This window comes from Bombus bifarius, unplaced genomic scaffold (genome assembly GCF_011952205.1).
Source record: "Bombus bifarius isolate JDL3187 unplaced genomic scaffold, Bbif_JDL3187 scf7180000007970, whole genome shotgun sequence".
Classification (NCBI taxonomy): Eukaryota; Metazoa; Arthropoda; class Insecta; order Hymenoptera; family Apidae; genus Bombus; species Bombus bifarius.
Genome location: NW_022884356.1, coordinates 6,994,126 through 7,000,125, shown reverse-complemented (window position 1 = coordinate 7,000,125; position 6,000 = coordinate 6,994,126). Strand labels below are relative to the sequence as shown.

The following is a 6,000-nucleotide window of genomic DNA, read 5'->3' as shown; positions in this document are numbered from 1 at the left end:
TTATGTGGACGACTGAGGAAACCATACTAATTAATTATTTTATTCATAAATTATGAGAATGATATTTTTAATAGTTTCATTAACGCAGAAACAATGCCACGAAAAATCGTAACAAGTAAATATAAATAATCACAATTATTAAATATAAAGAAATGCCTAAGAATTTTGAAAGTTTTTAAATTATATTGTGAATTAATTTTTGTTATAGAAGATTAATACTAATATAAATATAAATATATAAAATTGTCCCTTATCGATTTTTCCTTTATAACAAAATTATTTTTATTTCAATAACATATACTACTTACTTTAGATAGATATTACACTTGTATGGCTCTAAATTAATATGGGAAAGCTTCCAACGAGCAATAAATTTTCGACTAATAACGCAACGTTTCGGTCACGAAATCAAATTTACGAACCTCGAGTACACAATTGAAAAGTTCCTGCATAGAACTGTATTTTTCGCATAAACTTTCTAAAAATTTACATTAACGTATACCAGACGTAAAAATTTAAGCTTCATATTGACAATCCTTTTTAAAACAAGTGCACATTAAATAAAAAAAAAAAAAACAAGAAATATTACCTACACGAGAAACTTAAAAAATTCAATGTAAAAATAAATTTCTAGCATACAAACTCAACCACCTCTGTAACATTTGTAACGATATAAATATTTTCACGCTTTATCTATAGAATTCAATGCTGTCGCAATAATTTACAGATTAATAGAATGTGTGGATTAGATAATTATTTCAAGGATTTCAAATCAGATGAGATTTATTGTAGTCTCTAAATTCAATGCTCTTTCTTACTGGACTATCCTGTCGAACAGAACCCGTCGTTTGTTAAATTTAAATCATTCAGAAGTCTCGCAAAAGCCGAATTAACACAAACAAATAATAAACGATGCTTACAAACCGACCACAAAATTCTCTGAATACATTCTGCACCTCAGCGGCTTTCATGTATTGATTTCTTTCTTTGAGAAAAAAAAAGAAACAAACAGAAAAGGAAAGAAAGAAAAAATTGCGAAATTAAGATATTTCCTCCGATATCGACCACCTTCGTAGCTTTTTGTCAGATCCATCAAGATATTTTAACCGCAATCGTTCTTCCCCACAATTCATTCGCAAGAGAAGGCTGAATTTATCCGTTCGTTTTACTTTGAGCGTACGACCGTGTCATTTCCGGTATACCAGTCACGAAACACGCCATTTTCTTAATTTCATGGCGTAATTTTATACATGCACACGCATTCGAAACGTGACCAGCGCTCGTACATCCATGATCAATTCTCTAACATCATTAATACGCTTTGATTATTCTCGTTTTCTATATTCTCGATCTGTATTTCTTTTCCTCGATATACATATTCAATTGCCGATTATGAACAAATTCCGCATATCTGCTCAATAATAATTCAACTAGATCGAATGCAATCTATCGGTAGACCGTTTCTTCGATCGAATTCTCTGTCCGTGGGTGCGACTACATTTCGTGGAAGTAAATAGAAAAATATCCGTAAGCGTTGGCGTGTAAATGAAATACACAGGCCGATGATGCGCATTGATTCTGAAGTGGTAAGCGTCAATGGCACGCATACTCGTTATAGGAGCGCAAATTCGTTTAAATGCGAGTCATTTCGGAGCAAGTCATTAAGCTCTGTACGGATAACAACCAATTAGGTTTCGACATCAGATTTTTGCTCGGAACGTGTTCTCCGTGGTATGGATATGAAAAAAAGAAGGTAAAGCAAGAGAGAAAAATAGAAAGAAGGAACGAAGGTACGGAGGAAGGGGTGAAAGAAGGATCACGGTGTGTCTCTGAGAAGGAAAGAAGAGGAGGATACCAACCGACGCGAGGCGGAGTGCGGAAGAAAAAAGGGAGGTAAGAATGAAACAGCATATCGAAGAGACAGCTCTCGGTGTTCTTATTTGAAAATTAATTTGCCGAGAAATGGAACGACCAGTTTTTCAGCCAACGTTTTGTCACATCACGTCCGTGCAACTAAAATATCCACCTATTTCTTGATTGCGCGTCCGTGTATCTCTTTACCCGTAGGTTTAGGACGCGAATATTCGCGTTAGTATAATCTATCGCTTCATAGCAAAAGGTGCTGCGAGCTCTATCATTCCGCCTAATACAAACACGTTTATGATCGATCTTCGCATATAATAGCACGCTTGGCAACAACGGAAAGCTCTCTGGCTAAACACAACTGAACCAGGTTTGCGCATACTTCGAAACTTGCTCGATTCGAATAAACACAGAGAATTCGTATATTATACCGAATCGAGCAAAGGAACTACTGGAATCGCACGATGCAATTAAACCATAACATGTCAAATATCTGTCGGCAGTTCTAAAGCAATTCTCGACGCTCTGTCTGGGTTTCCCATCGGAATCGGTTTTCTTTAAGATCCGACTCCAACCAAGCGTGTGACTAGCTGAAATTCGTCGACGATCGTTGCTCTTTGACGGAACGAAAGACACGCAACAAGATCGCAAGATTCGCCCGCAAAATGAGACCTTAATGCTTACATATGTACGTGTCCGCGGTTAAATCACGGGAACATGCACGCACGCATTTAATTAATCGCGCGATCTCCTTTCAATGCACCCGTTTTACTCTCAAATACACCATTTTCTACCTTGTTTTTAATTACGTTGTTCGTTCGCATATCTGTACAACAGTGCTCGCTTAGATTCCAATAGAGTTGTTTCACCTAAATTCAAATCAGCCAGTTCCGCTACTGCCCGTTACTCGGACTCTACCAAACTGTTTCAATCGCGTAATCTCAATCTATTTGTGAAAGAAGCGAATAGAAAATAGCGAGAATAAACGAGAAATATACTTGTTTCGCTTGTTCTCGCTAGATTTGTTCCTTTTTCTAGCCGAGGGATTCGAGGGAATCGTTACCCATTCTTTGAAAGCTACAATCCGCACTGCCGATTTGTTGAAATGTAAGCGAGCACGTATATATTATCATTCGCTACGAATCTTCCAACGCGTCACTTGCCTCACCTTCTTTTCTCGTTGTTCGCTTGCCTTTCGTTCGATCGGTACCATAGCAGTTCATATTAAGCATCCAAGATTAACATGATTATCAAAGGAACATGGTTGGAGATATCACGTTAGAAATTTATCGAGGTAAGGATTGCAGCGAACGTGAGAAGATAGTATGTTTCTTGGAATCACGTTGTCGCGCGTGTGTCGAGGGCCGGCAAGATCCGTGATCATCGACACTTGTCATCCACCGCGAACAGAACGAAATCACTTTCCTGTGGAAATGAGGGAAACTACGAGGCGGAGCCGAGCACGACGAAGAGTTTCAAAATACGTAGTCCAAGCCAGAGGAACTCGGTCGGCCGTACATGCGAGTTTTATAGCACACGATGACACTTGATCATCGAAAAGACTGTCGAGCGATCTCGTTCACGGGCGACTGAGCTTTAGCAACCGGTCGGCGATGGTCGTCTCTCGTAATCTTACGAACAAGCTCCAACATGCGTTTCTCGTTTCCTGTCTTGACAACATGATGCGCTCTGTTATTCTGCGCTGAGAGCAAGAGAGAAGAGAATAACTCGAAGGGAAACTATTTAACGAAAGGAACAAATTGAAAGTGGGTAGGAAAAGGAAAACGTAAAGAGAGGAGAAAATGAAATATAACGAGAGAAAGAAGGAGCGAGCAAGATTCGATTAACGAACCGAAGGACGTGCAAGGACGAGGGGTGCCCGAGGTATAGGTTGTCCATGAACCTCGGCATCCCACTATCCACTCACAAAAACCTTTATGATTTTCTTGTTCTCTCGGTCAGCGTAGAAAAAAACAACAACGGGAAGAACCCTGCGGAACATAACCTATTCTCTTGAGTTCCATTCTCTCCCTCTCTCTCTCTCTCTTCCTCCCTCCCTCTTCCTCTCTTTTTCTCGCTCTCTTGCTCTATGGATTTTGTTTGCAACTGAATATCTTTTGTGTTCGGAACACGGCACTCGAATCGCGACGCTGTTGTTCGAACGAGGGGGGGGGAGGGAGAGAGAGAGAGAGAGAGAGAGAGAGAGAGAGACCATGGAGCGTTATTTTCCTTTATCGATTGTCCGTGAATGATACGCATCCTTTTCTACCGTTCGGAGGCTCTCGTATTTCCTTCCTTTCTTCCGAAACAGTAAGAAAATTTAGTTCTCTTAATCCTAATTTCGCCTTACCGTCGGCGAGACTTTCTCGTGTCGATCCATTCGCGGTATCGAACAACTAAATTTCTCGCGTATTCTACTACGGATAAATATCGACACGAGAGAACCAAACAACATAGCCGGAGGCTATTTCCAAAAAGTATGAAGGTTCCACTTAATAGTGAACTCGGCATTCAAGTGGTGGATTGGCGAATCCGACTGTTCAGAGAATGCACATTAGAATAAAATGGAGAACATTCTCCATTGAGAAGAGATGGAGGAGAGATTCCACTCGCTCGTTGTTTCCCTCCTCAAAGATCCTTTACGTACGCTTATTCCCCTTCTTCTTCCTCTCTTCTTCGCCATATTCGTTTCTCTTTGGGTTCGATCTGTTCTTCCAAACGTGTTACTTCACTGGTTGTTTATCGATCTAGAATCAGAAAAATAAAGTTCACCCGAGATTAGCGATGTGTTACATTTCAACGTAAACAGAAGGAATACTCGATGCCTATCTTCGATAGGATCTTACCTTTAATACGATTACCAAACCGATCTTTGTGTATTATCGCTAATTTTAGATTGTGCAGTAAGTAGATGGTTGATGTTTATACAGATTCATATGTTTGTGAACATAAAGCGATTACAAAAAGTATTTACACATACACTCATTTTTCAAATTTATTTATCAGGTTCTTGATTTTCATAGTATCAAATTTTTGCGGCAATATGGAAGCATGTACTACTAAATGATAGGAAATTTAACATATACTTTTCACTTTCGTAGCCACTCTGAGCAAAGAAATGGAACGTAATTGTTCGTACTTAGTAAATAAATAGATAGAGATTTTATTCTTATTTATTCTAACATTTTCCGTTCATTTCGTTTGCTATGCCGTTTTTAAATGCCAGATTAAATTCTTCAACAACGATAAAAGTTTACAGAAATAAAATCCATCCAGATGTACAATCCGGATTCAAGATTGCTACATCCCAAGGAGAATTATTAGAATTATATTGCGATTAGGAATGTGCAGCTATCCTGGATTAGTCGTAAAAATAACGATAACGAGCGAAGGGTAACCAAGGAATAAGGAATAAACAAAGCTAGAAATAAATTAATGCATGTATAAGTGTCTCGACCAAATACGCGGACATTAAACGTCTGTATGGGGCCAGAAACGAACGATAATGGCGTCTGGTAACCGAAGAAAAGGTAACAAAATGCCGTAAGGTCCTTAACCGCTACCGAAACAGAACAGGAAATGAATTCGAAGTTAAGTTTAATGACCAACATGCCGTCTTATCCAGCGGATATTAAATCCGTCGGCGAGACATTTCTCATGCGAAAACTTTCCACCGAGCAGGGCGGAAACGTACCGCGAAGCATGACTTTTAAAGATTCGACTGGTCGAATACACGGGGCCAGTGTGGATGAGACAGGGATGAGAGGTGAAGAGAAAGAAAATGAAAAAGGTACCGACAAGAAGAGGGCAGAAAAGAAAAAGGGAGAAAAGAGTCACGTTGGAACGACAACGAAAGGGACGTGCGTCCTGACGAGGAAAGAAGAAAACGAATAAGAGAAAGGGGAAAGAGAAAGAGAAGAGGAATAGCGACGAAAGAGGAAGAACTGGAGGAGAAGGAGAAGAAAGGCATGGGGGCTATATTATGCTCGCTAAAGCAATGTTACCAACTTGAGAACTGGCGAACTAGCCGACAGTAAAATCCATTTTATGTCTCCCTCGTAAAGCCAGTCAAATGAAACCCGGACTTAGTTTTCATACGTGCACCCACCCGCCATTCACCCGGCCAGACCAGACTCG

General features: G+C 39.7%; 1 protein-coding gene across 4 annotated transcripts in view; it reads right to left on the bottom strand.

Moving 5' to 3' along the window:
- Positions 1-993: 993 nt before the first annotated feature.
- LOC117214146 (doublesex- and mab-3-related transcription factor A2) overlaps positions 994-6,000 on the bottom strand; it is a 94,168-nt gene continuing 89,161 nt past the window's right edge. For all 4 annotated transcript variants that reach the window (XM_033459996.1, XM_033459986.1, XM_033459979.1 and 1 more), the window contains one exon: positions 994-4,610. The gene's annotated coding sequence lies outside the window, so the exon portion shown is untranslated. The remainder of the gene's footprint in view (positions 4,611-6,000) is intronic.